This window comes from Monodon monoceros, unplaced genomic scaffold (genome assembly GCF_005190385.1).
Source record: "Monodon monoceros isolate NGI ecotype Baffin Bay Population unplaced genomic scaffold, NGI_Narwhal_1 Super_Scaffold_3, whole genome shotgun sequence".
NCBI classification, from domain to species: domain Eukaryota; kingdom Metazoa; phylum Chordata; class Mammalia; order Artiodactyla; family Monodontidae; genus Monodon; species Monodon monoceros.
Genome location: NW_021703780.1, coordinates 94,401,846 through 94,411,958, shown reverse-complemented (window position 1 = coordinate 94,411,958; position 10,113 = coordinate 94,401,846). Strand labels below are relative to the sequence as shown.

At 47.3% G+C, this 10,113-nt stretch overlaps 1 protein-coding gene across 1 annotated transcript in view; it reads left to right on the top strand.

Moving 5' to 3' along the window:
* The window catches only part of SSUH2 (ssu-2 homolog), a 151,815-nt gene extending 142,013 nt beyond the window's left edge, over positions 1–9,802 (top strand). The window contains exon 14 of the transcript XR_003796615.1: positions 9,732–9,802. The gene's annotated coding sequence lies outside the window, so the exon portion shown is untranslated. The remainder of the gene's footprint in view (positions 1–9,731) is intronic.
* The last annotated feature ends 311 nt before the right edge of the window (positions 9,803–10,113 follow it).

Sequence of the window (10,113 nt, the reverse complement as noted above, 5' to 3'; positions counted from 1 at the left end):
TGTGTGTGTGTGTGTGTGTGTGTGTGTGTGTGTGTGTGTGTGTGTGTACGCGCATGCGTACGTTTGTGTGCTCGCACGTATATTGTGTGCGTGCGCGCGCATGCGTTTATGTGCGCACGTGCGTTTGCGTGCGCACGCGCGCATGTGTCTGCGTGGTAGGAAGGAAGTGAACAGGTGCTCGGTGTTTTTTCTGTGCCCGTCCCCGTTTTACGTGGTTAAGCCTTAAGACCACCCCAGGTGGTAGCTATTGTTAATCCTATTTACAAATGAGAAAATGAAGCTCTGCTGTGTTATGTGAGCTGCTCAAGCCTCAGAAATAGTTGGGATCCACACCCAACACGGATCACTCAGGAGATGCCTGGCTTCGGGGTAAGGGCTCAGCCTGGACTATGGTGTAGAGATAGGACTCCTGACAGCTGGGGATCATTTTGGATGTTCCCTGTGACCCCTCCAGAGCCCCTTTTCCTGTCGCCTCCAGCTCTGGGCCTGGGAGGCCGACCCGCGTTCTTCATGCACAGCTCAGCCAGCGCAGGAGGCCCCGGTGCGAGATTAGAGGTGGGTGTCTTAAATCTCCCCGCTTCTTCCCTATTGGCCTGGGTTTTGGAGGTGGTCGTGTTACTCCACCTGCAACCACAGCTCCTGTCAGCCTGGGGACAGCTCTCTCCCTCTGCCCCTTCAGGCTGGGCGTGGTCCCTGCCTCCTGTGGTCGCTGGCCCCCGGATGCTTGCTTCTCCCAAGTGGGTTCATGGAACGGTGCTATTTTCTCCCTCGTTGATTTGCCCTTTCGTTAAACCCCCTTCAGTTACCCCTTCGAGTGTTTCCAGCTAGCCCCCTGACCCAGAAGCTAAAGTGGGCTTTAGAGAGGACCCCTTCCCTAGGTTGTGGAGATACGGGCTGCCCTGTGGTCTCCCACATTGTCTTTTTGGCTCTTGGCATGTGAGTTAGTTAAAAGAATCTGAGGCTTAGCGATTAATGAGAATAGGAAAACCAGATAGAGATGCTAGGAAAGGCAAGACAGAAACTTGGCAGCCTTCTCTTGGGCAGATCTGCCGGCTGCTTTTGAGTCTCGAGGAGAAGACTGACTGTGGAGTGTCTTTGGCTAGTGATGGTGACTTGAGGTCTCTCACTCCCTTGTGCCTCGGTCCCCTGGTTTCTGAAAATGGCTTGAGGAGTGAATGCGGGGCTGTGTGCAGCAGCTGGGTCTGGGCCCCGATGGCCCTTCCAAACGTGAAGCATTCCCGTGCCAGGCCCCAGCTAACAGGGTGCTCGTCTTGAGTATTTGAGGATGAGGCTTGCGCGTGAGACACTGGGGAACCTGGAGCAGTTTGCTGAGTTGGACCCTCTTCCTAAACTGGAATCACTGGAATTTGCTGACCTGCATGGAGTTTACAACCAAGCGGTAGGTAGCAAAATATTGATGCTTGTGTGTGGCCTGGCACACTGGCCCAGGGTGTTGATATGACTCACTAAGGAGAAAGGCGGTTGAATGGGATTAAGGGGCAAACGTGCAGCTCTGAGTTCCTAGCCTGAGAATGATTGTGATCTTGGGGGTAGGGGGAATTCCCAGCTTTGAGGGATGTGCTCAGGATAATTGGTCCAAGTGCCCTTTCTGAGTTCCCATCAGCACAACTCCGCCAGACTCTGTCCCTGAGCGATTTCACTGCATCCTCCCAACACCTTCCTGAGGTGGTGGTCTTGTCCCCCTTTTACAGTAGAGCAAACTGAGCCCTAGGGACGTTACATAATTTTCCTGAGGTCACATAGCTGGTGGCAGAGCCTGAAATTGGCCCCACATGTGTCAAACTCCAAAGATGGTATGAATAAAAACTACAAAACAACAGCTAAAGCAACAGCAACCATTTCTTGGGCTGTTCTCCATGTGTCAGGCTAAGTTCATCACATTTAATTCCTACAGTGTAGGGTCTGAATCCCTAGCGTAGACATAAAAAGCATTTCAGCCCTCTGTGCCCACAACACACACTTAAAACCTGTGGTCCAGTTGTAGGTAACCCTCAACAAGCTAATTATCGCAACTGTTTAGAATAAAATCTATTTGAGAATAACTTTAACACCCCAGATAATGGGGAAAATCAGGCCTGTTCGACCCATCGTGAAATCTCTAATGAGTGAGAGGTCGGGGGGAGCCTTGTAGTACCCCGGTTTCCCAGGAGAACTTAAGGAACAGAGAGGAGATAAAAATCAGTATAGTTAAAGTAGTCATTAACATCCTTTCTCATCATCGTGTTTTCCATTCTGTCTGCCATGTTGGCATTTTAATTTTCCAAAGCCTTGTGAACCTGTGTTACCAGGTAACATCTCCTCATGGGATGTTGAAATCGTTCTGTACTCTGGAAAAAAATGGTGACGGTGCTTTTATATGTTGCCTTTGAGGGCAAAGTTGACACATGTGTGTTTTGTTCAGATTGAAATGCCTGACGTCCTGTCTCTGAACCTGCATTATTGGCAGTTTGGAACCAGTTTTGTAGCTTGGGCTCTAGGCCAAAATTAGACTGAATTGTGAAGGAGGTGATTTCTGGTTTGATCCATTTCGTGTTTCTTGTCTTTCCTCAGTGATTATAAATTAACTTGTCTGAGCAGCCCATTCTGACCTGCTCCCTGTGTCTTATTCTACGCTGCAGACTTATCATTCCTTTTCTGCCCTTCACAACCTACCTGTCCTCTGTACGATGCTCTCAGGGCTCTGCTCAGTCTTCCCCTCCCTGGGTTCAGCATGTACTTTGGAGAAAAGAGGGATGGTTTTGAAATCAGGCATATCTGAGTTTGAACCAATTATTAGCGATGCAGCGTGGGCAAATGAACTTCTCTCTTAGATTGTTCTAGCTGTAAGATGGAAATGATGAGCCCCACTTCAAGAGGGTGGTACCCAGCTTTAGTAAGGGAATGTACCCAATCCATTGCAAACAGTACAGTAATACCCGTAGCTGCCTTCTTCTCCCAAGATTCCTGTCCCTTCTAACATCCACCCAATTCTTCCTTGTTTATCACAAATAGGTTCAGAATAATGGTTCCCCATGATTGCTTCCTCTGTCCTGAGAGAGATGAAACTATTGCTATGGACCGGTTCTGCACAGATTGTTTTACTTGCGTGCCTGCGGCAGATGGTGGTCGGGTGCACGCAAGGGTGACATTGTCAGATGCTTAGTGAGCATTTCCCCAGAGCCAACAGAGGGACTGGGAGTTGGACAGGACCTCCAGGGTACCCCGTCCCCACTTCTGTGGCACCCACGAGGATGTTTCCTGCTGTGTGCTTGAATGCTTTCCGTGTCCAAGAGCTCATTCTCTGACCAGAGAGTTCCAGCAGTTTTGGACAGCGCTCACTGTTACGAGGGGCTTGGTTACCTTGGGCCGACATCTGCCTTCCAGGATGTCACCCATCTGTTCTTTCCAGCCTTTGGAATCTCTTTGGAGGGCTCTCCTTTTCTCACGTGATGACGGTTGATCTATTAGAAAACTGTGGTCCTGTGTTCAGTTCTTCTCCTTCTCCCCTCCAGATTTTAGGTACCACTTTATCCTGCCTAAGTTACATCCCACCCTTCTATTCCACTTTGTCGGCGGTCACCCTTGCCTCCTATCTAGGTGGGCTGTGGTGCAGCCTCTAGAGGGGTAGGCGCACCAGCTTTGATATTAGACAGATTCGGGTCAAATCCCTGCTTGGGCACCTACTGGGAGCCTCAGTTTACCTATCTGTAAAATGGAAACAATAATACCAATCTTATAGTACTGCCACGCAGGTTAAATGTGCTGATGTCTAGAAAGCATGCTGTCTAGCGCCTGGCATGGAGAAGGTGTTTGATACCTGGTGGCTGTGTAATTATTATTTAATTATTATGCAGTTACTGTTTGCTTAGTTTCAGGTAGGTAGTCATCATGCTTCATTCACTTAAAATCTTCCCAGGGCCCCTTAAGGTTTTGCTCAGCCTGGATGTGGGGGGTCCTTTCCTCCATCACAGCAGGAAAATGGCCTTAAGTAAGTGTTTCAGTTATTTCGTTACAATCACAGATTCTCAGGAGGATAGGATAGTCAAAGTACCATCCAGTGGTCATTTTCAGTCTGTTAGTCTGAGGCAGGTTATCATTTAAAAACAATTTGCATGTTCTCTGGCTGACTGTGTATGTCCTGAGAGGCCCTCTGGGAATGCAGCACAACGTCCAGACGTCTGTGGGCAGAATTCCAGAGCTTCTGAAAGATGAGCGTGTCCTGTGGCCGATGAACAAGGTATGAAGACACCAAATCCCCCCGATGGAGTCCAGCAAGACCTTGCCCCTGAGCTGCCTTTCTGGAAAGACTGGATGAGTTCACCCAGAAGAAGGGGTGGGCGATTTCAGGGAAGATTCTTCGTTTTCAGAAATTAGGCACTGAAAGATCTGGGGCCTGCTTCCTCTTGATTCTCCCAGTTGTTCTCACAGCCCAAGACAACATCGTTTGGCCATGATGTCATCTGACACAGATAGACACGCCGAGGCTAGACGCTGTCAAGCAGATCCTGGGTTATGATGGAGTGGGGGAGGGATGTGCAGTTTGAGGGCCACATGAGTGTGGAGTGAGTAATGTTTTCCAGTAGGGTATTATCACCCGTCCCATCACTGATAGTGGGGAGGAAGAATTGGACTCCTTGAGATACTGAAAACCAACTATTTTATATCCCCCCCAAGATCCTACTTGTCCAAGTTAAAATCCTGTATTTAGTCGTCTTGTGTTTTATCATGCTAGGAAGTATTTTCAGATCATCCATTGAGTATAGATGATTAATTTCAGTCATTCATCTATTCATTCATTCATTCAGTCACTCAGCGGGTCATTCAGTCTTTTGGTCTGCGGTTCATTTGGTCACGTGGTCTCATTCCATTGGTCCATTGATTTTGCAGTCTTTCAGTCATTCGACAAACAACCATTGCACATCTCTTTCTGTACCGAAAGCTCTGCTGGGTGTGGGGCATGCAGCAGTGATAAAAAAAATTCGCAGGATCTACTCTCCTGGGGAAGACAGATGTTAAACAAGCAATTACAGCAAAAGGTGATGAATGGGGATCATTGCGATAGGAAAAACATGGGCCCTGAGGGGAAAGATGGTCAGTTTGGCTGGATATTACAGTTCTCTATTACCTAAAATATCAGATTTCCGTGGCTTAACTTCCAGGGTGTCTAAATAAATGACTCCAGACAGTCCTCCATTAGAAGGAATTAGAGCTCACATTTATGAAACTCTTGGTATGTGGCCAGGTACTGAGCGAAGTCCTTTACAAAGATGGTCATACTTAATCCTCCCAATAACTCTGAGTTAGGGACTCTAACTATCCCCATTTCACAGATGAGGAAGCTGAGGCTCAAAGAGGATTAGCAACTTGTCTGTAGTTGCACAGAGTGAAGTGACAGAGCCAGGATTGAACCTTGTTCTGTCTGCTCCCAGAGCTCATGGTGATAACCATAGATGCTTTTTTCCTCCCTGTGCCCAGGAACTGGGAAACCTGTAACAAAGGCACAGAGAACTCAAAGCAAAGAGAGCCTCTGGACCTTCCTAGCTTACCTCCAAAGAGCCAGGTGGTCTGCAATGAGGCTGGCAGCCCACGGGAACAAGAGCAAGAACTTGGGGTGACCAGGTCAGAGAGCATCTTGGTGTGAGCTGTGTTCCTGCCTCCCAGAAGGCATGAGAACGCTTTGAGGGAAGCTACATGTAAGAGTAGAAAGACCTTAGGCAGTGCACCCCAGAAATAACTCAGTGTTATGCTCATACGTGCATTTTAAGTGTAGCTAGAGTAATACAAACTGAGTTAAGAACCTACTGCCCACATGACATCTTTATTTGGTTGTAAAGCACTCCGTTATACGCACTCGCTTTCCTTTTCGGTGATCAGAAAAAGAGAATGAGTCAGTCATTTTTGCATAAATAGGTCCTATATTTCAAAAGAAAATAGTTTTCTTAGAGAACATAGCCTTCTTTCTATTTTTTCTCTCTCCTTATGTCCCCTCGTCCAATTCAGTAATAAATATCCCCTGTCCAGATGTTAGATGACTGTGAGCTAATTTGGAAATCTTCATGCTTAATTTAGAAGTGATTCATCTACACATTGAGTAGTACCTAAGTTTGGCCAGGGATGGCGATAGTTGTAGCAGTGTGGTGATTCAGGCTTGCCAGTGAGTGGTCAGCCTTCTATCACTCGAGATGGGACTGAACTGCTATGATGACTCAGCTTGAGTCTGTACAATTGTGACTATGATGGTGAGCGTGCCCAGCAGCTTCTCTTGGTGTCCCCCACGTGGTCTGAGCTGACTCTGTGCTCACAGGGGCATATTCTCAATGGAGGCATGAGTGAGTCATGATTCCTCGTGTCTCCCTGTCCTTTCTGTTCGGTGTCTGCAGTTACCACAGGCTTAGTTCATCCATCATCCCTTCCCCAAAGGGATTCTTTTACCCGACGTCTCATTATCATGAAAGATGGCTCCATCATTAGAGAGGGATAAATTTGGAGTCTGAGATTAACAGATACACACTACTGTACATGAAAGAGATAAACGACAAGGACCTACCGTGTAGCACAGGGAACTATATGTAATATCTTGTAATAACCTATAATGCAAAAGAATCAGAAAACGAATATATTCTTTTATATATATATTCAGTTATTATATATATAACCGAATCACTAATACATATAGATATAAACATGTGTATATATAAACTGAATCACTTTGCTGTATGCCTGAAACTAACACAGCATTTTAAATGAACTATACTTCAGTGAAAAAAAGACGGCTCCTTCTTTTCCAGATTCACAAACAGTGAGACTTAGAATCCAACTAGTCTGCCTAAATCCCATATAATTATAATGGTACTGTCTCTTCTTGACAACGAGTACTGCAGCACTGCAGCTATCACCAGCACTCCTCTTAGTGCCAGCAGGTGATATTTTGTAACAGTGTGTTACAGCCGCTGGTTGTGTTACAGCCACTGGTTGAGTTCTTTATATGCTGTGTCTAATTTCATCTTTGTACCGATCACATATGGTAGGTGCTATTTGGATGCCTCTTTTGCTGAAGAAGCAAAACCAAGGCTCAAATAAGCAAAGTTACCCACCTGAGGTCTCATTGCGAGTAAATGGAATTATCTGAGCCCAACTTGTTTGACACTGTCCTTTAAGCACCACAGCAGTGCCTTCTACCTTCATGGTCTGTCTCACCACCTCATGTCAAATCACCTCTGTGCTGTTATTTATGTAATAGCGGTGGCCTGGCACTCACCACACTCAGGAACAAGGCTGCAGAAGCAGCAGAGTCATTTCCAGAGCGCGTTGCTTTCAATACACTGAGACTTCAACTGCAGTCTGCATCACCCATCGAAGTAAATCCCGCGAAGGAAAGCAGAAACCTGGATTAGCGTGGACGCCGCAGGAAGAGCTTGGCAAGTTCCCAGTGTCCTCTCTGTCACCGATACTTTTCTTATCTATCTGCAGGCAAGAGAGCCTTTCTCTAAGAACTTCCTTTTTGCCTCATGACTTTTTCCCCCTCATCACACTATAATTTTGTTTCCTGTACAGAGGACCTTAGTTCCTTCTTTCTAGGAATCGTCTAAGGGCATCCAGAAGGTTTTGTGTAAACTTTATTTCCCGGGGTTGGTCAACTCTGACCTCTGCCCGAGAGGACCTGGTGTGTTTGGACATTGGAAAGTATTCTGTGGTTTCAATTTCAAGGGACCTCCAGGGACGGATGAGTCCCAAGGGCAAGAGTGGCTCCTGTCCTGGGGACCCCACCCAGGCCCTCTGGTCACCCACTCCTTCCAGGCCAGGCTTAGGTTCCTTAGACCCCAGAATTTCCTGCTTGAAAGACTCTGATGCCACTTCCAGAGCAGAGCGGTCCTCTTCTCTGGGACCATTCTCCTCCGAGGATGGACCTTGGCACAGTTTACCAGTAAGCCTGATGGCGAACCAAGAGGTGGCTCTTCACGGCACGTGAATGATGTTTGAGAATCTGCGTATGTGTAAGCAAGATGCCTTAGAGTGTGGGACAGCTCTCGGGGTGGATAAAGAAGGTGGAAACAGAAGTCACAGGAAAATCCAAGAGCTTGGAATTCAAACCTAGCCTTCCAGGTAGTTTTAAAGACATTTGTCACGGCAGGAAGATGGACCGTATTTTTATTGAGCAGCGTGTCAGCTTGATTTATAAATTCTATATATTTGGACATACCGTATATAGGCCTCTGCCTGTACCCTTTTCTCCTGGGTTCCTCAAGTATTAGGGATAGGCCTTCAGCTACCACTAGGGCGACTGGTTTGTCCTGGTTTATCTGGGACTAAGGGGTTTCCCGGGCTGCAGGATTGACCCTGCTAATGGAGAAAGACCCAGGCAAATTAGAACAAGGTGAGTTGATACCTTGAGACCACCCACAATCTGTAATATACTGATTGCTGTTGATTTGTATAACTACACAAAACTCCTTTTTGGGGCAAGGAAAAGCTATTTACATTTTCATCATAATAGCACACTAGAAATTCCATTTAATGAGAGATCTGTTTCTCAGAGTCAGGAGAAAATTAAAGGTCATTTTACCACGGGCAAGCCTCTCGTCTCCAGAGCAGGATGCTGCCATTAGCTGTGGCCTTTGCAGAATTCCCACAAAATCAGCAGCGAGCGTTTATTGACCACTAAAAGAAGATGCGTCATAAAAAGGAAATCAAAAAAGTTTTCTATATCTTGGACGGTCTTATTTTCTCCCAGAACATGGAGACTGGGCTGGTGCCCCTGGCGTTATCCCTATCCCAGTTCTGACCTTGCTGTCCAAAGTGACTCCGTTCCAGACGGAGTCTACAGGTAACCAAGGGCTGTGGATGTTTTGGGGCATTTGGACCCTGAAGGAAGACTAGGTGGGAGCATCTTTAACCAGGCAACATTGGGAGGTAGGCAACGTTTGTCTCTCCTCATGTTGCTGTTTATCTACTTTTCCTGAGTTCTTGGGAAGAAGACATTGATTCATCCATCAGATGAGGCCAAGAGTAGTAGCTTTCCAAGCAAAAGGAACTGCGAGAGCCAAGGCCCTTTGGCAGGGACACGCTTACCTGAAAATCTAAAAGGAGACAGAGGGGTGCGCTGGGAGAGGGGGAATATGGAACAGGATGGGGTCTGATAGGTGGGTAGGGGCCAGATCACAAGGGACCGCAGAGCCACGGTAAAGAGTTTGGATTTTAGCAAAAGGGCAGTGATCCTCCCGCAGATATCCGCACCCTCGTGCCTAGAATCTGTAAATGTCATCTGATAGGACAAAAACAGACTTTGCAGGTGTGATGAAGTTAACGATCTTTCGGTGGGGAGATTAATCCAGGATTATCTGGGTGGGCCCTGAGTGCCACCACATGTATCCCTGTGAAGAAAGAGCCAGAGGGAACATTGTCACAGAAGAAGAGAAGGCAGTGTGACCGGGCAGGGGGAGATTGGGGTGATGCGGCCACAAGCTGAGGAAAGCCAGCAGCCCCGAAAAGCTGGAAGAGGCAAGGAACAGATTGTCTTCTAGAGCCTCCAGAGGGAGCGTGGCCCTGCCAACACACTAATTTCAACCCAATGATACTGATTTGGACTTGTGTTCCCCAGAACTGTGGGACAGGGCATTTTTATCATAAGCCACCATGTTTATGGTAATTTGTTACAGCAGCCCAAGGAAATGGATACAGGCAATTCTTAACTTTAGGCTGGGATGTGACGTGATGGGATTTGCATCTTTCAGGGACCACCTTGAGTGCTTAGTGGAGCAGAGAGCAGAGGCAGGCCGAAGTGGGAGCGGAGAGACCAGCTGGGAAGTTCTTGGCAGGCACACGTGAGCTGTGACGCAGCAGTGGACATGGAGAGAAGTGGAGCTTTCGGGGTTCTCTCTGGAGGTAGGTCGAACGACAAGACTTGCTGACAGATGGTCATGGGGAGAAGCAGGCTCTGAAAAGTCTCCTCCCTGACTGGGTCTGAATGTAGATGTGCTTTTTCTTCTGGGGAAAGCTTATAATTTTAAAAAGAAGCACGAGGAGAACACAGTGATGGGCTTTTAGACTCTTTAATAGCCCATGTGTGGAGAAAGGCGCTGAGTGGGTTGTGGGCTTGGGGAATTGCCCCACAGT